The sequence below is a fragment of the Chelonoidis abingdonii genome, chromosome 10, assembly GCF_003597395.2.
Source record: "Chelonoidis abingdonii isolate Lonesome George chromosome 10, CheloAbing_2.0, whole genome shotgun sequence".
NCBI classification, from domain to species: Eukaryota; Metazoa; Chordata; order Testudines; family Testudinidae; genus Chelonoidis; species Chelonoidis abingdonii.
This window is the reverse complement of record NC_133778.1, coordinates 36,210,052-36,231,702: the sequence shown is the minus strand read 5'-3', so window position 1 is coordinate 36,231,702 and position 21,651 is coordinate 36,210,052. Positions and strand designations below refer to the sequence as shown.

The 21,651-nt window shown below is 41.2% G+C and overlaps 1 protein-coding gene across 2 annotated transcripts in view; it reads right to left on the bottom strand.

Annotated features, from left to right (window-relative positions):
- Positions 1-21,651, bottom strand: part of PDE11A (phosphodiesterase 11A) — a 227,533-nt gene that overhangs the window by 149,723 nt on the left and 56,159 nt on the right. The gene's annotated exons all lie outside the window — the stretch shown is intronic.

Below are 21,651 nucleotides of genomic sequence, written 5' to 3'. Positions count from 1 at the left end.
TATGTTTGTGTTGCTAAGAGCAAGACAGGCACAGGGGCACCAGTTTAATAATCCCGCCTAGGGCACCATAAATCCTAAGGACGGCCCTGCTTGTGTGAATCCACTGAGTTCCTTGCATCCTCTCACCTGTCTAGTACAGGTGGGGTGGGGCCATGACCCCCTTTCTTCTGCACTGGTATAACCATACAGGGGTTAGCTTGGGAGGAGTGAAGAGTTCTAGGTAAGGTATAAGGACAGTCTCTCCAGGACTGCCAACACCAAATGGGGGGAATCACAAGTCAGGTCCCAAAAATCATGAGATTGGCTTAAGCATAAGAACATAAGAATGTCCGTACTGGGTCAGACCAAAAGTCCATCTAGCCCAGTATCCTGTCTACCGACAGTGGCCAATGCCAGGTGCCCCAAAGGGAGTGAACCCCACAGGCAATGATCAAGTGAGCTCTCTCCTGCCATCCATCTCCACCCTCTGACAAACAGAAGCTAGGGATACCCTTCCTTACCCATCCTGGCTAACAGCCATTAATGGACTTAACCTCCATGAATTTATTCAGTTCTCTTTTAAACACTGTTATAGTCCTAGCCTTCACAACCTCCTCAGGTAAGGAGTTCCACAAGCTGACTGTGCGCAGTGTGAAGAAGAACTTTGTTTTATTTGTTTTAAACCTGCTGCCCATTAATTTCATTTGGTTACCCTTAGTTCTTGTATTATGGGAACAAGTAAATAACTTTTCCTTATTTACTTTACATGATTTTATATACCTCTATCATATCCCCCCTTAGTCTCCTCTTTTCCAAGCTGAAAAGCCCTAGCCTCTTTAATCTCTCCTCATATGGGACCCATTCCAAACCCCTAATCATTTTAGTTGCCCTTCTCTGAACCTTTTCTAATGACAGTATTTCTTTTTTGAGATGAGGAGACCACATCTGTATGCAGTATTCAAGATGTGGGCGTACCATGGATTTATACAAGGGCAATGAGATGCTCTCAGTCTTATTTTCTAACCCCTTTTTAATGATTCCTAACATCCTATTTGCTTTTTTGACTGCCACTGCACACTGCGTGGACGTCTTCAGAGAACTATCCATGATGACTCCAAGATCTTTTTCCTGATTTGTTGTAGCTAAATTAGCCCCCATCATATTGTATGTATAGTTGGGTTGTTTTTTTCCAATGTGCATTACCTTACATTTATTCACATTAAATTTCATTTGCCATTTTGTTGCCCAATCACTAAGTTTTATGAGATCTTTTTGAAGTTCTTCACAGTCTGCTTTGGTCTTAACAATCTTGAGCAGTTTAGTATCATCTGCAAACTTTGCCACCTCACTTTTTACCCCTTTCTCCAGATCATTTATGAATACGTTGAATAGGATTGGTCCTAGGACTGACCCTTGGGGGACACCACTAGTTACCCCTCTCCATTCTGAGAATTTACCATTTATTCTTACCCTTTGTTCCCTGTCTTTTAACCAGTTCTCAATCCATGAAAAGATCTTCCCTCTTATCCCATGACAACTTAATTTACGTAAGAGCCTTTGGCGAGGGACCTTGTCAAAGGCTTTCTGGAAATCTAAGTACACCATGTCCACTGGATCTCCCTTGTCCACGTCTGTTGACCCCTTCAAAGAACTCTAATAGATTAGTAAGACACAATTTTCCTTTACAGAAACCATGTTGACTTTTTAACCCAAGAATTTATGTTCTTCTATGTGTCTGACAATTTTATTCTTTACGATTGTTTCAACTAATTTGCCCGGTACTGACATTAGACTTACTAGTCTGTAATTGCCGGGATCACCTCTAGAGCCTTTTTAAAATATTGGCATTGCATTAGCTATCTTCCAGTCATTGGGTACAGAAGCCGATATAAAGGACAGGTTACAAACCATAGTTAATAGTTCTGCAACTTCACATTTGAGTTCTTTCAGAACTCTTAGGTGAATGCCATCTGATCCTGGTGACTTGTTACTGTTAAGTTTATCAATTAATTCCAAAATCTCCTCTAGTTGACACCTCAATCTGTGACAATTCCTCCAATTTGTCATCTACAAAAGCTGGCTCAGATTTGGGAATCTCCCTAACATCCTCAGCCGTGAAGACTGAAGCAAAGAATCCATTTAGTTTCTCCACAGTGACTTTATTATCTTTAAGCACTGCTTTTGTATATCAATCGTCCAGGGGCCCCACTGGTTGTTTAGCAGGCTTCCTGCTTCTGATGTACTTAAAAAACATTTTGTTATTACCTTTGGAGTTTTTGGCTAGCCGTTCTTCAAACTCCTCTTTGGGCTTTTCTTATTACACTCTTGCACTTAAGCTGGCAGTGTTTGTGCTCCTTTCTATTTGCCTCACTAGGATTTGACTTCCACTTTTTAAAGGAAGTCTTTTTCTCTCTCACTGCTTTTTTTTTACATAGTTGTTAAGCCGCGGTGGCTCTTTTTTAGTTCTTTTACTGTGTTTCTTAATTTGGGTATACATTGAAGTTGGGCCTCTATTATGGTGTCTTTAAAAGGGCCCATGCAACTTGCAAGGATTTCACTTTAGTCACAGTACCTTTTTAACTTTTGTTTAACTAACCCCCTCATTTTTGTATAGTTCCCCCTTTTGAAATTAATGCCACAGTGTTGGGGCTGTTGAGGTTCTTCCCACCACAGGGATGTTGAATGCTATAGTATTATGGTCACTATTTCCAAGCGGTCCTGCTATAGTTACCTCTTGAACCAGCTCCTGCGCTCACTCAGGATTAAATCTAGAGTTGCCTCGCCCCTTGTGGGTTCCTGTACCAGCTGCTTCATGAAGCAGTCATTTAAAGTATCGAGAAATTTCCTCTCTGCATTTGTCCTGAAGTGAAATGTTCCCAGTCAGTATGGGGATAACTGAAATCCCCCACTATAATTGGATTCTTAATTTTGATAACCTCTCTAATTTCCTTTAGCATTTCAACATCACTATTACTGTCCTGGTCAGGTGGTCGATAATAGATCCCTAATGTTATATTTTATTAGAGCATGACATTTCTATCCATAGCAATTCTATGGAACATGTGGATGACTTAAGATTTTTACTTCATGATTCTATATTTTCTTTCACATATAGTGCCACTCCTCCCCCTGCACAACCTGTTCTGTCCTTCCGATATATTTTGTACTCCGGAATGATTGTGTCCCATTGATTGTCCTCAGTCCACCAGGTTTCTGTGATGCCTATTATATCAATATCCTCCTTTATCACAAGGCACTCTACTTCACCCATCTTATTATTTAGACTCCTAGCATTTATATACAAGCACTTAAGAAAATTGTCACTGTTTATTTGTCTGCTCTTTTCTGATGTGTCCGATTCTTTTTTTATGTGAATGTTTCTTGTCTGATCTGGCCCCTAGATTATCCTCTTCCATCCTCTCCTCCTGACTAAAACATAGAGAATCTCTATCAATAGACTGTCCTCTAAGAGAAGTCTCTGTCTATCCACATGCTCCTCTGCAGTAGTCGGCCTTCCCCCATCTCTTAGTTTAAAAAGTGTTCTGCAACCTTTTTAATGTTTAGTGTCAGCAGTCTGGTTCCATTTTGGTTTAGGTGGAGCCCATCTCTCCTGTACAGGCTCCCCCATATCCCAAAAGTTTCCCCTGTTCCTAATGAATCTAAACCCCTCCTCTCTACACCATCGTCTCATCCACACATTGAGACTCTGAAGCTCTGCCTGCCTACCTGGCCCTGTGTATGGAACTGGGAGTGTTTCTGAGAATGCCACCACAGAGGTCCTGGATTTCAGTCTCTTCCCTAGCAACCTAAATTTGGCCTCCAGGACATCTCTCCTACCCTTCCCTATGTCATTGGTACCTACATGTACCATGACCACTGGCTCCTCCCCAGCACTATAGATAAGTCTATCTAGATGGCTCGAGAGATCTGCAACCTTCACACCTGGCAGGCAAGTCACCATACGGTTCTCTCAGTCATCACAAACCCAGCTATCTCTGTTTCTAATGATCAAATCTCCCATTACACTAACACCTGCTTTTTCCTAGTGACTGGAGTTCCCTCCCCTGGAGAGGTAACCTCAGTGCGAGAGGCAACCCCAGCTCCATCTGGAAGGAGGGTCCCAACTATGGGAAGGTTTCCCTCTGCTCCCATTGACTACTCTACTTCCATGGAGCTTTCATCCTTCTCAACAGCGCAGGGGCTGTCTGACGGAGGTGGGACAATTCTACAGTGTCCTGGAAAGCCTCATCAATATACCTCTCTGCCTCCCTTAGCTCCTCCAGTTCCACCACCCTGGCCTCCAAAGCCCATACGCGGTCTCTGAGGGCCAGGAGCTCCTTGCACCAAATGCACACATATGCCACCCCCCCACAGGGCAAGTAATCATACATGCTGCACTCAGCGCAATAAACTGAATAGCCCCCACTCTGCTGCTAGGCTTCTGCATGCATTCTCTCCTACAGCTACCTAGTTAATGAAAGGGTATTGTTTAAATCAAGTTTTGAATATAGTTTAGTTTACAGGTTTTAAAGAACAGGAAGTGAACCTTGCCCCCTTCCCACTCCCTTCCAAACTCCCTTGCGAAACTCCCTGTTCGCATAGCATGATAAATGTGGAGTTCTTATCCTGTTTTTTAACCTTTTCTCTTCTCCTATGAGGGATTAAAAATTTCCTTTTTAAAAACAAACCTCATGAAACTATATGATTCCAGGAGTTGGAATCAAATATCATAAGACATGTGATAAACTCCCAGGAGCTGGAAAAACTGACTCTTTCCCATGCGCTTTCCTCCTCTCGTGCTAATAGAAGCATAATCCCTCCAGTAGTTGCCACTTGGGCAATGTACCTCCTTAATTCCTCTTCCCCACTCCCTTCCAGTGCACCACTACTTTGAAGGATGCACCAAGAGAAGAGGAACATACCCCAATAGCCATGTGTCCCAAAGACTGGGAGGCTTTTGGCTACCACCCCAAGAGGAAAAGTGGGGCAGGGTTGAAGACGCTCTTCTGAGGGGGACAGTGGCATCTGTCTGCTGACCTAACATCACAGGAGCTGTGCTCCCAGCCTGAAGCCCAAATTGAGATGTTACAGAAAGATTGAAAAGGCTCATCTGGACCACTGACCATTACCTCATGCTGTTCATCCAGACCATATGGGCACTAATGGAGCTAGTGGATGGAATTGGCTGGTCCAGGGGACGGGGACTGGGACAGGGTGTGGGGTGGGGGAGACTAGGACTGACTGGGACTGGGATGAGAAGCCTGAGGCGTTAAGACTGGTACTGGACAGGCAAGGAGAATGGGATTAGGACAAAGAGCCAGTGATAGGGAACAGACAGGACTGGCCCAAGGACAGGTTGGCAGGGACAGGCCAGCAAGGGTTAAGAAATCTGGGGGAGGGAAATGAGCAGAAGACTCTGCCCACTAGCCACACGTCCCTCCAGAGCCTGGAATGGAACCCAAAATGTGTGAATCTCCCTATTCCTCTGCTGTCAGGAAATAGCTGTGAAACCCACTGACAAAGTGTGTCTCATAGCCTACTATTGAGACCAGTTACTGTGCTACCTCAACTAACAGATCTGTGCTATGACTCTTAAGATTCCAACCCTGTTGATGAACCATATGGGTGTCAATAGATTCCATGCAATGGAATTTGTTTTTCCAGTGTAGTTTTTTTTAAAAAACCTAAGAAATTACACACAAAATACCTATGTTGAAAGAATGTTATTAAGGTCGCGAAGTTGAGCACTCCAAAGTTAGGAATACTAGAACTGAGGTTGCCTGTGCAACCTTAATTCACCTGCCTTGTGTGTATGCATCGTGATATAGTACTTACGTGCTATTTTTTTTTCCACAAAATCCCCCTTGTTGCTACTGTCACTCTATAATTTAGTAAAAATACTTAAGTCTTGGACAATATGAGATCTGTATACAATGCTCTGCTTTCGGTATTTGCTAGAAGAAAGAAAAAGTCACCATAGGTTTTGTCAGAATCATCAGGTTTGCAAATGTAGTGAAGTAAGAATAAATGAGGTTCTTCTTGAATATAAATATTTGTCCTAGGAAATCTGTATAAAACCTACTGTTGGTGTTATAATAGCTTGCTTCCACTGGATGGCACTGTGAATAGGCTATTTCTGTTTTATGTAATACAATTTTTAATTATTTGAATTATCTTCCAGCAGTTAGATGTTGATTTGGATGTGTGAGCTGCAAAAATCTGTGTAACTCTTAAGCTAAACAGCAAGTAATAGCCTTAAAGTGTAACAGAACTTCAAAAAAATGGAAAGAGCATAAAGGTGGCTAACTACTCCCTCAAGCTCAATTAAAACTTCTAAAATGTTTTGATGCCTTTGGATGAAAGGTGCTATCAAAGGGAAAATACTGGAAACACTAAAGCAGAGTTCAACAGATAGCTTTGGCAGGCCTTTAATACCCACTCAATACTTCATTCACTCATTATAGTCATGGTGGATCATTTTATATTATTGTGACAAACAAACAAAAAAGTTGAATTGCAAAGTGAAGAACTCAAAGTCAAGCCACTAGAGGGGGATGAGATGCCCTTTTTTCCAGTGGAATTTCACAGATATTTGCTTACAGCAGAGGGATATTGTGATACAGGAATCTGGGGTTCTAGTCCACACTTTGTGAGGGAGTGTGCTCTGATGGTTACAGACCATTCTGCCCTTGTCCCCTAATACATTCTTTCCCTGGAGCCTATCCTTGTCTGTGCTAGTCTCCCTTGCTTCTATACCCCTACCCTTGCCTGCTCCCTGCTCCTCATTCAGGCAGTTTCCTTCTTCTCCATGCTGTCTGGGTACCAGTAAGTGGAGAATTCAGAGCATAGGAAAGAGTCTTACCCGCTCTCTGTTCTGTTGCCCAGTGCCATAGCAGCCCCTGGTAACAAGGAAGAGCAATTCTTGATTGGTCCTTAGGCACTACTGTACTAAACATCATTAATATTGAAGAGAAAAGCCCTATTTAATTCCAGGCTGGATCATGCTTGATGAGCTCTGTGTGGGCAGAGCAACCACAGAGTGGTGGGCACACAGCCATGTGGGAGAGGGGCATGTTCACTTGAGAGGGAACATTCACAGAATTTTCTTGCCAGCCTCCCACAAGCCTCTGCAAATGATGATATTCAGAAGCTTATAATTCAGTCATATTAGAGTAGATTTTCACAGGGTCCACAAAAAGCGCCCCAGGATGACCACCGCTGCCAAATGGCCTTCAAGTGGCTACTCCAAAGAATGGAGGTGGTAGAGTTTCCCAACAAAAATTGTAAGATTTTTTTTTTGAACATTAGCAAAATAATGTGTTCCCAACTGTGATGGAGTGCTTACCCCGTACAGGTGATGAAATGGTGAATGTGGCTCTGAGACACCACTTATGCTACTTGGCTGCACCTGGAGGGTGAGTCAGATGTAATTAAAGATGCAGCCCAGATAGGAAAGGATCTGAGTGGTTAGTACAAAAATAGGCCCTTTCTGCTCCAAACTTATGGATGGATGGATGGATGAAGGATTTCTTAAGAACTATGCAAGTCAGCGTGTAGAGAGCCTACTCCAGATATATACACTTACAAATGGCACTCCACAGCAGAGTGTCATCAGTCCTACCTTAATCAACATCATGATAAATGATCTTCTAAAAGAGATGAATGCAACAATAGGTATGATTTTATTTGCTGATGACTGTCCAATATGGGCCAAAACATGAAACCCTGAAATAGCTGTTAAATGAGTAACTGAAACCCCAAGGAAGGGTGCAGAATGGGGAAACAGGTGGGTCCTGAAATTCTCAATTGACAAAATGAAGGGAATGATTTCATAAAAGGAAAATTTCAAAGATTATAAATTGTATCTATTTTGACAGCAAATAAGTATAGCTAAAAGCTTCAAATTTGTAGGTGTTATTTGATAGTAAGCTCAGTTGGAAGGGTCATATTAAAAATATTAGAAATAAGTGTAAAGGCTGAATCAACTTAATTAAAAGCATTTCTGGAACTTCCTGGGGTGCAGATAAGAAAGCAGTGCTGATGCTATAAGCATACTAATATAGACCAATTATTGAGTATGGGTGCCACAGCACAAAAAACCAATTTAGAACATCTTGATTCAGTCCATCCTCAGGTGTTGAGAATTCAATGTGGTGCCTTCATCACAATACCACTGTGGGTGTATTGCAGATAGCTGCAGGTGAAATACCTATTACTTCAAGAATGCAGTTTTAGACTTAATCTTTAGGGGTAAAGTCACCAGAAACAGTGTAGTTGGAAACACAAAGCTAGTGTATGATGAATGCTGGAAATTAAGTGGTCACACATGTAGGGCAAAAACTCAGAAAGTCCAAGTAGGGTTAAAGCATGGTTGTTATGCAGTGATAGTAACTGCAGGTGGAAATGATCAGATACCAGCATGAAGTTCTGATTGAACCAACAATGGGGAATAGCATCTCATGTTGTAATTTAGCATTAATTCAGAAGCTACAATACCAGCCTAGCAGAGAGATGTTCAGTGACAGTGTGTAATCTGATTTTCAGTCAACTAGGCATGACAGCTGATATTCACTACTTCCATTTCCAATTGTAACAGATAATAATAATGACCAACCAAGTGTAGATACGTTTAGTCTAGATAAAAATAGAATGTAGAACTGATTCAGAAATGAAAAACTATCAGTGAAGTGAGACAGATACAAAATACATCTATTTAGAAGACAGGGTTCTATTGCTATAATTCTTATTGTTTAATAACATTTTAATCTACTAGAATATTGCATAAAATATATACTTATAATTATTATTCCTGCTGCTCATGGTACTACTAATAATTTTTATGTCTTTAAGATTAATTTCCTATCAGAATTACAGCATAAAGGTTTCAAAAAAGCAGAATACTGTTTTAAATTATCACATACGCATTTAACCTTTATGCATTTTAAATTTCAACATCACTTGCTAATACAAAATCTGGAAGGAGAATCAACACAAATTCTATTTTTTGTACACAGACTAACATAGGTAATCATAACCTCTATCATGATAGCGCCATGCATAGAAAATCCACAGAATTGTGAACAGAGTGTTAATGCAAAAGCATAACTTAAATTCTGTTGAGCATAAAGGAAACCACTGTTATCAAATTAGTCACAACCAAATCTATTCCCTGCCTAGAAGGGAAGCAATCCCACAACTCTCCTCTTGACATACATTTGCTCCTGAAGTGGGCCATTCACACCCAATCTCTTATTTTTATATATATATAGTATTTTTGCTCCTCGGTTTTAGAGCAAGTAGGTACTGAGCTCCTCACTTGCTAGCACAAGCCCCATCAGGGCATGCCTCCTGTGGGCTTCTGAGTCCTTCAGACTCACACTACTAGCTGAGGAGGGCATACCGCTTTGCACCTGTGAGGAGTAACTGTACTTGCTGCTGTTAAACTGGGATGCTGTAATCGAGAAGCAAGGTGTGTTGATTCAGTGGAGGGAGTTTTAGTTTATCTTCACAAAGGAAGGATTAGAGTCATTTTATACCTTTGCTTTGGCATTTGGGAGAGTAACAACTGGGAGTCACAGCAAGGAAATAGATGGAATTGATTTTAATCATACCATTTCGGCTGCAACATAAGTGGACAGGATACCGGTGGAATTTATTTAGATGAAGCAATACTGTATTTGAATTAGCAAATTTAAATGTAATTTAGCTTTTGTGAGTTTACATTTTATAGCACTCTTTGGAGAATACTATAATTAAGATTTTTCTCTATGATGTTTGGAGGATTTCAGATCCCATAGTAAAGACATTTAATTCCTTCCTCCCTAACAACCATTAATGGAAGCTTATTCTGAAATTTCAAGGAACTGCTTCTGTTGGTACCATGAGAAAACTTACCTTAATGCATTATTTTATGCCTAGTGGGGGAAGTAATATTAAGGGGAGTTTCTTTTTCTCTTTTCTTGAAAAAAAAGAAAGCATTGGTAAGAAGCATTTGGATGTTGCTTGTTTACCCGTGAATAAACAGGAGTCATTAACACATGCTTAGATTAAAAAAGAGGTACAAGCCTATTGTCTCTAGGTGAGGTCCTTCCATCGCTTTAACCTGCAAGTAGTAGCAATGCTAAAAGTAAAGTGAGAATACTAATTGATTTTCATTTTTTGTTTCATTGTTTCCCTTTCCTCCTTGTTTATCTGCCTTCACTAGTCTCTTGTCTTGTCCTCAGACTGTCAGTTCCTTCGAAAAAGGACCTTATTTTATTTATTTTTAAATCTGTATTTGAACAGGGACGAGAACAAAAAAGTCCTGGTCCTTGACTGGGACTCCTAGGCATTCCTGCAATACAAACAGGTAACTAATAACAGGGCTTAAATTGTCACAGATTATTTCCCGAAACCCCAGGGCTTCTCTCTTGAACCCTGCAGGGTGAGTCACGGCTTCCATGGGTTTGAAAATATTTACCAGAGCTCTGCTCCAGATGGCCTCCAGCTGAATTTAAGCTCTGACTAATAATGTCCTTCAGGTGAAATAATTCTTGCAATACACAGAAGAAAAATCTGGAAGTCTTAACCAAAAGGTACAGAATTCAATGGGGCAAAGTCTGATACTGATCACACACTAATCTACGCATTCTTGATTATGTTTGGACTAACATTATTGCTTGTCTATAAGCTGTTGCTGACATCCACTGGAGGCAAAAATCAAAGTTGTAGCTAAGAAGTCTGACACAGGGTTTGGCTACACTTGCAACTGTACAGCGCTGGGAGTTAAAGCTGTCTTCGTACTGCTGTGTAGGGAAAGCGCTGCAGTGTGGCCACATTTGCAGCGGTATTGGGCGTGATGCATTATGGGCAGCTATCCCAGAGTTTAAGTGGCTGCAACGTGCTTTTCAAAAGAGGGGGGTGGGTGAAGTGTGACAGGAAGCATGGGGGAGAGAGAGAGTGGATTTTTGGAGCTGACACTGTGTCAGCTCCCTGCCTTGCAAGTTCTGACCCCTTCCCCCACCCCTCTCTCATTCACTAAATGCAAATAGCCTTCTTTGTTGTTTTCTTCACAGACCAGATAAGCAGCTGCTCCAAAATGGACTCCCCCCCCCCCCCCCCAGCCCGCCAGGCTGTTTATCTCCTCAAGCAAACACTAGCTGTGGACATTCCAGAGGAATCCCCCTGCTTGCCTCATTCACAGCAAACAGTAGCTGTGTTTGTTTTTTAGATAAGCAGCTCCGGGAGCCCCGAGTACAAAAAAACAAAGAGTGTTATCTTTACTTAAAAGCATTATGGGAAGGTTCCGGAGGTCAGTTACAGCGTAGTAAGATTAATCACTGTTTACACTGGCACTCCAGCGCTGCAGCACCAGCACTGTTCTCTTTATTCCTCTTGTCGAGGTGGAGTACATGCAGCGCTATAGCCAAAGAGATACAGCGCTATATGTGCCTTGCCAGTGTGGAGGGGAGTGAGCTACGGCGCTGTAAAGCCACCACCAGCGCTGTAACTCTCAAGTGTAGCCAAGCCCACAGATATGAGGTCAAAAGGATAGAGTAATCCCTTGTGTCCCGATGATAGCCTTGCAGCTTGTCAGAAATTCCCTTATTACCTGACTTTTGGAAAACTGCAGCAATTCCCATTGAGCTCAGTGGAAATTACAGGCGTAACACCTCTGAAAACCAAGCCACTAAAAAAAATCCAACTGCGATCAGTAGGGAAAGCAAAACCAACTTTCTGTGAAAACCCAAAGTTTCAGAGCCATTACAGTGCCACCATCTAATGAAAGCACAGTAAGACTATAAAAGCAGCAGAGAATCCTGTGGCACCTTATAGACTAACAGACGTTTTGGAGTGTGAGCTTTCGTGGGTGAATACCCACTTCGTCAGACGCAGCACTATAGTACCAGTACTGACTGCTGACAAATCCTACCAGGAATATAATTACTTTGTTTCTGGATACTTGTTTCCACTGAAACAGCATGTTTCCTATTTTAGAAAAAGAGGATAATGACTGAATATTGCTGTCCTGGATGCTTAAAATTCCACTTGTTTTAAAGAGGCTTCCTTCCCTCATGGTAATACCACTGAATGAAGTTGAGTTCCTCCATATTACTAAACAGTTATGCCAGTTGTGAGGAATGAGATCTGTATTTTTATTAATATATGTCAGGCCAGGCCTTAGCTACATTATATACCTTACTGCTCAGAATGAAATCAGAGGGTGTGGTTGAGGGAAACAAGAACCAAAGCAATGACTGAGATAAAGCTCCTTAAGGTAACAATAGAGGAAGCCATTATTTGAGAAATGCCTCTGCCTCAATGGAACCAGGCTTGGAAGCTTTAGTCTTCCCAGACTAAAACCTGAGATTGAAGGGGATTTATGTCATAAGCAGGGCAGCAAAGGATACCGAGCTGCCCAGCCCGCCTTACAGCAGCGGAGAGTCACAGTTCCCCGCAGAGACCCCCGTACCCTTTCCTTCACGCAGAATGGGCAGAGCCAGCGCATTTGGCTCTGTGAATACGGCCCCTGCCTAAGGAGGCTGCAGCGCACACTGGATGTGCGGGAGCCGACCTGTTCTTACCTGCTGTCATGGCGGTGGGTGCAGCTGCTGCTTGAAGAGGCTAGCTCCCCAGCCCACCTGTGGCCCTGCCGCTGGCCCTGCCCATACTCCACTCCTGCTCCGCCCCAGGCCCCACCCCACTCCACCCAGGCCCTGCCCTCTCCCCACTGTCTCCTTCCTCTCTTCCCTCTCCCTCCCTTTCAGCCAAATCCCTGAACCCAAATGAAGCAAATATTTGAAAAAACCACTCTTCTGCAATTTATTTCTAAAGAAAATAGAGAATGTTTTCCTCTGCATGCCAGAAGGTGAAGACTGGACATGCAGAAGGTATCTAATTAAAAGCACTAAACTTGGGAATAAAAAATGTCAGTCACAGGTTTTTTGATATACCCTGAAGTTTGTCAGAGATTTATTTGCAAAAACTTTGTAGTAAGGGCAAGTCAGTTGTCCTGCTGAATAGAACATTAAATATTATGGAATACATGATGCAGCTCTTCTCTGTTTTACATTTTCTTAGTATTTCTAAGCTGATTTTATATATTAAATGTACCCTTAAACCTTGATAAAGTAATCATTCCAGATTACTACATATTTAACTCACTGAAACAAAAATATTATTTTAAATTAATCAGTCACAGAGGTTTAGTGTGTTTATAACAATATTCATTGCTTTTAGAAAAAGGGAACACTAATTTCCTTTGTGTGATCTCCATAACAATAGAGTTGGTGAAATTTCATTAACATCTTTAAAAAATATGTTTCCAAAGATTTTAGGCACAACAAAGGATTTTATATCTTACTAAGGTACTGGCTTTGCTGGAGGGTTCTCTTAAAACAAGTTCATCAAATAGAAGTAAAGAAAGGAAAACTTGTTTGCCAGTTATCTGGAAGGAAAGGGGTGTTGTCCCTTTAAGAGCTCTCTTCAACAGAAGGGTGAAGGGAAAAAAGGATGGACAGAAAGGAGAGGAAGACTTTTGAAGCAAGTTTTTTGTACTATAGTACTTAAAATTAAAATGTGTATTTTAGAGTAGAGTGGTCTTTTGAAGGACTTTTTTTAAAGAACTGTCTGAAGATCCAAGCATTTAAGGCTAAAGATGACTACTCAGATTGTACATCTAAAAATCTATAAAATCACATCTCTAAAAAATCCTTGCATAATGTTCAGCAACACATTAGTGAAATATTTTTAAAGAAAATTTTAAACTAAGGTCCTGTAGACTAACATGTTCTGAGTAAAAGGCGAAAGATTTTTTCTTTACTGTTTTTGTCAGTAAATTCAGAAACAGACAGTATATAGTGGGGGTTGGTAAATGTCTGTTAAACGGCTTCATTAACATGTGAATGGCTTTTTAACAGTTTCAATGTTGTGCTAATAGGTCTGGCAGGCTGGAAGGCTTTTTTATTTTTAACTTACTAGATCCCCTCCAGAGGAAGACTCACCCCAGGCTGCAAGCAGCTATCTGTGGGAGCCTGCAGGAAAAGTCAGAACAGGGATAGGAAGAAGCAGAAGGGTGGACACGAAGACCCAGGGATGCCCCAAATTTTTGGTTGCCCTACGCAGCCAGGTATGCTGCGTATGCCTAAGAATGGCCCTGGTCGTAAGTGTCATGATAATTACTGTTTTCTTAAAGCCCCAGCTCCTGGAATCAAGTGAATATGTGATGATTTCAGCCTTCATTCTTAAAGGAAAAAGTAAGTTTCTAGCCCGTGTGGCTTTGGAGAAAGCTTAAAAAGTGACTCTAGTGCTAAAGACCCCTAAAGGCTCAAAAAGCAGAAGGCAAATAAAAAGAACACCAAATCTAATATTTTTACATAATCTCATCATGATTTTAAAGCTAATCTCATGATTTTGGTGAGCCTGACTTATGATTTTTGAACATTTGGGGTTGGCAATACTGGGGATTCTAAAAACCTTAAAGTCCTGGCCTATGCAGAAAGGGGCTTGTGTGAGTTTCCCACAGCTGTTCAGTGAGTGATAAGAGGGATGCAAGGAGACAGAAAGACATACTTGTAGCATGGCAGTTTGCTTCTCACAACCTAGAGATGGAGGTAATTGGGCTGAATGTAGCTTACCAAAGTTTTCAAGGAAAGATTAAGTTGATCTTTTAAAGGAAAATAAACATTTAGGCTTTGGTTGGTTTTTTTGTTTTTTAATCTTTTGCTCTGGGCAATATGCATCTTTGCAGTGAATAAATACAACTTTGTTTTGAAGAAGTTGGTTGAGAGTCACTTTAATCACTGTCAGGCTCCCAAGGGAGAAGAATTTGCAGGTACAAAACACAGATTGGCCTATTGGATTAACAGGGGTGATAAGCAGGGGGCTGCAACCCAAAGATCCTGGGCTCAAACCCAGAGGAAGGATGAAGATAGCAATGCCTGTCCTCAAAGGGGTGCACTCAAGAGGGACAAAAAGAGGTCTCAAGCACAGCCTGCTCTATAACTGCAACACCAGCCTTATAAAAATTCTATTCTCCATTCATATTTTTTTTAGACAGGCAAGTAACATCACATTTGGTTTTTTAAATTACCCCCCTCCTTCCCATTACTATGGCAAAGTAGGCAAGTGGCTACTTAATTTACATTAAGATTTTGCAAGATTGTATTTGTGACATTGCACTCTATATGTTTATGGAAATATGTTTATAAGCATAAATATGATGTAACTGGAATATGCTTTATGCAAAAGGTCTCTTGTAAGATATCATTACAAAGTTTATAATCTACTGAGTGTGTTCATCCTATTTGTATGAATGTATCATTCTTGAATCTGAAATTAAGACTATGAAATGTAATTCTGAGGTCCTATTGTAGTTATGCGAAGTGTGTGCCATTAATGGTGGTTTGGAATCTTGATGGCTCCCATTAACTAGGACAACTGGTTGTAGATGGCTTTGTTTACTTGTAAACGTTCCTGTATACATGTGTGCCAGGGAGGGGGTAATGAAGTCTCACAGGACATGTGAACATTAAGTCCACATGAAACTGGAATCTATCTTTAACCTGGTGCTTTCCCATTCAGAAGGAGCGGGGGAACCCAGAGAGAGAGACAAAGGATTCCTGCCTTGTGCCAAAGCTATAAAAGGGGGTGGAACAGAACAAAGGGGTCCCAGTCATGTGGAATCCCCTGCTTTTCACCTAAGATGCCTGCTGGAACTAACGAGAAGTGTCCCAGGAGATAGGATTGGGCCTAGACTAAGAAAGAGTCTAGTCTGTGAAAGAAGCTTATTGGAACATCTCTGAGGGTGAGATTTACTTGTAATCAGTTTCTTAATGTATTAGGCTTAGACTTGCGTGTTTTGCTTTATTTTAATTGGTGACTTATTTTGTTCTGTCTGTTATTACTTGAAACCACTTAAATCCTACTTTTTATTCTTAATAAAGTCACTTTTTTGTTTATTATTGAATCCAGATTAATACCTGGGGGAGCAAACAGTTGTGCATCTCTCTCCATCAATCAGTGTTATAGAGGGCAGACAATTCATGAGTTTACCCTGTATAAGCTTTATACAGAGTAAAACGGATTTATTTAGGGTTTGGATCCCATTAGGAGCTGGGTGTCTGTGTGCTGGAGACAGGAGCACTTGCAAGTCTGCAGCTTTGGGGGTGTGGTTCAGACCCTGGTTCTGTGCTGCAGCAGGCTTACGTGTCTGGCTCAACAAGGCAGGGTTCTGGAGGTCCAAACTGGCAGAGAAAAGGGTCTGTGACTGAACCCATCACAGTATTATACAAAGTTCTGTTCAAGGACTGGAGTTTTCATAAGTACTGGTGTAAAGATCTTTGTTTTGATGATAAATGTATAGGGATAAACATTCAATGAAGTAAGTTTCCAGACAAACTCCACTAATAATTAATGTGCTCACACACAGTTTTGACAAAGCATCCTAACATTAAATGTCCTTACTGGTGCCCCTGTCTGTATCACTAAAGAGCACAGGAAATTCTTTCTTTGCACACTTCAGTTATTCTGTCATACTTATATAAAGTATGCAACACTTTTCTGTTGCTGAAATCCTAAGCCATTATACATTATTATAAACAATGTGACTATTTCTGACAGCTCCAACATTGTTGTGGCTGTAAAAATGTAATCCTATTTATTTTAAAGTCTATAAATGTCTGCCTGCCAAAGGAATAAGGCAAAGGGAATTATCATTAGCAATTTAATTGACTAATTTACTTAAATCTTGGTTGAAGTTTTGGAATCTAATCTGGCTGCACAACAATTTGTATCCTTGTTGACTAAGTGTCGGAGGTGATCTGACAAGTTGTACTTTGTGTTCTATGTTCTTTCACTAATAGTATGACACTTCACAACATCCACAACCAATTATAGCACTCTGAAGTCTTTCATAAGAACAACAACAGATCTTTATTTTATTTTTTGCTAAAATTAACATTCAGCAAAGCAGGCCAATTATGTTAATTGATGAACAAAACAGGGCCTTCTGTTGTGTTGTGGAGATGCAGCAACATCAAAATGACAATGAGCAATGAGGTTCTGCCCTTGCTTTCAAAAGCAATTCTGGACATAGATGTCAGCTAGTGATACAATAGCAAGAACAATTCATTATCATTTCTTTCAGTGAAGTATTCCAACATAAGGTCCAAATCCTTCTTCGTCCCCCCAGGTCAGAGGAACTGAAGGAATAAGATGCTGGGACCCCATGAAGGGAAAGGTCCACATCAGTTGCATGGACTACCTTGTTCTGTTACCCTTAAAAACAAGCAAAAGACTGGTGGATTTACATCTACACAGATCCTTGGCCATTCGCCCACATAGAAGAGGACAAATCCATTGTGAAGGCTACTGCACCTTTACTGCTTTAATCATAGCCACTGAAACACTGCCACATCCCAGATGGAAAATTCTACAGACTACAGGTAGGAGTCTATTCCTTTGGTGTACAATTCCACTGATGGTACAATCAAATTCAAATCACTTGCAATTGTCCAGATCAATCAAAGATAATGAGGTTGTACAATGACCACCACAGTCCTAAATTAGCCTACAGAACCTTTTTTCTAATAAGGAACTGTGACACTCTACACCTCAGGGGAGCGCCCCGTAACCCCATTTTCAACATTGTATATAATTGTGATATTTCATATAAAGCATGCCTTATAAGGTATCATGGGAAAAGTTATGATCTACTGAAAAAACACTGTTCTTTCTAAATATGTATATCATTAGTGCATATGAAGTTATGACATTGTGTTGTATGGTTGTCACTAAAATATGCTGCAAGTTGGGGAATCAGTCAGATATTAGCTCCCCAGAGGCAACAGCAAGGAAAGTAACCAACGCCCAGGCAGGGCGTCAAACAACCCACCAGCAGCCATTGTCCAGCAAGGGAGTTACAAGTCAATGACTCACTTGCACAAGGCCACACCAGCGGACTTGCTCAACTACACCTGTTGACTTAGCAATGCCCACCAGACATACCTGGATGCGTGTTCTCCAAACACACGGAATGAGGAAATAAAACACAGGACGGAGGCCACATGGTTTCTTCTTTCTCCTCTCTCACCCACACTGAAGGCAAAGAGAACACTGGAGTTGAGGAGACTGGTCCCCAGGCTAACACGGAGAGCCTGCATATGAAAGACAATAACCAACCTGCAGTACCCAGTGGGGTGAGAAACGGCTTAGTCCAGATATTGCCTAGTCTAATTAGGTTGAGAATTTAGACTGCATGCTTATCTTTTAATTTTCTTTTGGTAGCTACTCTTACTTTTTGTCTTTCATCATTTTAAAATCCATCTTTTGTAATCAATAAACTTATTCTAGTGTTTGTCCTTACCAGTGAGTTCAACTGAAGTGCCTGGTAAATCTACTCAGGTTACAAAGGCTGGTGTCTATCCACTTTCCATTGAAGAAGTGGTAAACCAATTAATAAACATGCATTGCTCAAAAAAGGGCCTTGAGCAGTGCAAGAACTGTTGTATGAACATTTCACTCTGCTCCACGAAAGATGAGGAATTCACAGGAGATGTGAAATGCTAATTCTAAAATATATATCAAACCTTGTAGTTATTATGGAGAACAGCTATTGGTAACTGAGTAGACTGAATACTCACTAAAAGACTAAATCGTCCCAACAGACCCATGGGGCAGATCTTTTTTGCTGATTTATTTGAGAAGACTTACCTCAGTTGCTGCCCAGAAAAACAGTTTCTTTGTATGCTCCCATAACTAGGCATTGGTTTCAATACATAATTTTGTTGACACAAACCGATTTTTTTCCAAAAGCGAGAGTGGCTTGGCCAAATGAATTTGGTTGGTTTGGGGTTGATTTTTACTGGTGAAAATGAAGACTAGTTGAAGTGCTAAATTAATTTCACCCATTACATGAGATAAGAGTACTTTTGTGCACTTAATAGCTTCAGACTATTATACAGACAGCCAATCTTTGTGCCACCTCTATGATGGTATGTATTTTGTGAGATTTATGTTAATGAAGAGGAAGATCTAGGCTTTGTCTATGATCAAATATGTTACCAGCAAAAGTTCTGCTGATATGCTGCTACTGACAAAATATTTATATATCAAGAACAGTTGATCTATATAACATACTGTGAAGGAGCAAAGAGACTGCAGCCGGGCACAGCAGGGGTTAAAGAACACCTGTGAGCTTAGCTAGCCCCGCCCCATTATACCTGCAGCCAATGCCAGGCCTGCAGATGGGAGAAAAGAAGGGAGCCTGGCTCAGTCAGGGGCTAACTGGTGAAGAGGCACAAGCTCCTTGTATGTCTACCTAAAAGCACAGACCTGCAACTCACCTGCCAACACAGCCGCTGGAGGCAAGTAAGTCTTCCCCAGCTAAGGGGAATCTATAGAGAAGCTCCAACTGTGGGGCAACTGGACTAGCGGGGCCATGTCCCAAACTAAAAGGACTTGCACAGGGAGGAGGCTAGGAAAACAGGCCCTGAACACCCTATCCCACCCTCCCCCGTGGCTGGGAGAAAGATCCATCTCCCTTGTACAGGGGTTGAGCAACACAGAACCCTGGGCTGGGACCTGAAGGAGGGGTCAGATCCCCCTACAGCCCCCCTAACCAATTATCTAGCCCAGGGGTCGGCAACCTTTCAGAAGTGATATGCTGAGTGTTAATTTATTCACTCCAATTTAAGGTTTTGCGTGCCAGTAATACATCTTAATGTTTTTAGAAGGTTTATTTCTATAAGTCTATTGTTGTATGTAAAGTAAATAAGGTTTTTAAAATGTTTAAGAAGCTTCATTTAAATTTAAATTAAAATGCAGAGCCCCCCTGGACCGGTGGCCAGGACGCAGGCAGTGTGGGTGCCATTGAAAATCAGCTCATGTGCCGCCTTTGGCACGCGTGCCATAGGTTGCCTACTTCTGATCTAGCCAGTAGGCTGCCTGGCCACTGAGGGCCCTCACATCAATTAGGTAGTGCCATATCTGGTACTATAAGGCCTTGCCTACTTGGGAAAATTGATCAGAATACCTACTGAGGAATAAGATCATAAAGTAATTATTCCAGAATAAAAGTGACTTTTATTCTGGAGCAGAGTATTCAGATCTGATGCTTTTCCAGAATAGTATATTCTGCAACAACTATTCCAGTCAATTTCACTGTGTAGTCAAAGCTCAAGAGATTTAGCACAGCCCAGGCGAAAAGCTGTTTTGTGACATGCCTTCCCCTTCACTGACAAATCACAAACTGCTGTAATCATTACTGCTTCTTCTTCTTAATAGCATGTCATCTTCAAAAGAATCTAGAAACACTAACTCGGTCAACTGTTCCAATATTCATGAGTGACAGGTATTATCTTCATTTTATTGATAGGAAAACTAAGGCAGAATGATGAAATGACTTATTCAAGGCCACACTGGTGTCACAGCTTGGATCAGAATTCAGGCCTTATAGTCCTTTTTCTGAGACCTCTAGACTACTCCTCTGTACACCTAAGGATAGTAAATATGGCTACATAGAAGTCAAGCAAAGGAGTTGCATGCAGGAGTGTGGTAGAATCATAGAATACCAGGGTTGGAAGGGACCTCAGGAGGTCATCTAGTTCTCTGACCTTTTGTAATATTTTCCTCAATTCACTAAGAGATTGTAGAACAACCTTTTCCATTAATTATTATTACCTTAGTCTTCCAGCTCAGACAGAAAAGTATGCTTGAGGTAACTCGTTCTAGCTGGGAAAATATGCTGAATAAATCCAGGCAGGAAAATAACTAAGGAACCCATTATTCCATGTTTGTCTGCAAAAACCAGGCCTCCTGAACCAATAATACTACAAAACTGACCGTGTGCTTGAGCTGTACAGATCTGGAAACTCTTCCCGTAGCTAGATCTGCAACACTCTGATCTACCCAGCAGGCACAGTGGAATGTAGAATGATTTCTATTACCATCCGCATGCTTCAAAATCTGCAGACAATCTGAAGAAACACGCACAGATCCCCCTCACTAGTATGATCTAACCCTAAATCCAGCTGAAAACTTGATGATTAAATTCATCTTAAAACAAAAAAAAAAGTGAATCTCTCCATGAATTGATCCTTCCTTCTCACAACTCTTCTGGACTTTTACTAAGACAAGAACATTAAGAGAATCCATAGTCAGGGTGATTTTGATAAAATGAACAAGACTGAATTGCCAAGCAATAAACAAGGAAGCAGAGTTGCTTCTCTGTTAGTGTTCCCAAATATCCTAGTGGACATAATTACTTAATGCTATTACATTCTGTACAACACTTCTCAAGAAAGGGTATTGATTTCCCATGTTAGGCATACCACAATCATTTGTAATGTACTTACAACAGCTACGCCTATTCCCACAAACTACCAAACATGACAGTAAATACTCCCCATATGATCTCAAGCAGCTGGTTTGTAGCCCCTCTGTTTCTGCAGATTTTACTATATTTATAAATGAAAACTTAACCTCTCTAGTTCTTATGGGGTTGTGAAGAAAGCCCTCTTAGTGTAAACCAATATAATGGTGTCTTCCTGAGTCTGTAGTCAGATAATTGGGTGGGCGGCGAGTGACATCCAGAGCTTCTGCACAGCAGGGGCCCCAGAAGCTCACAGGTGGCGTTGTGCCCTGGAGCTGGGAGGCACGGGTGGTGGTGGGGACCCCACAGCATTGAGCCAACCC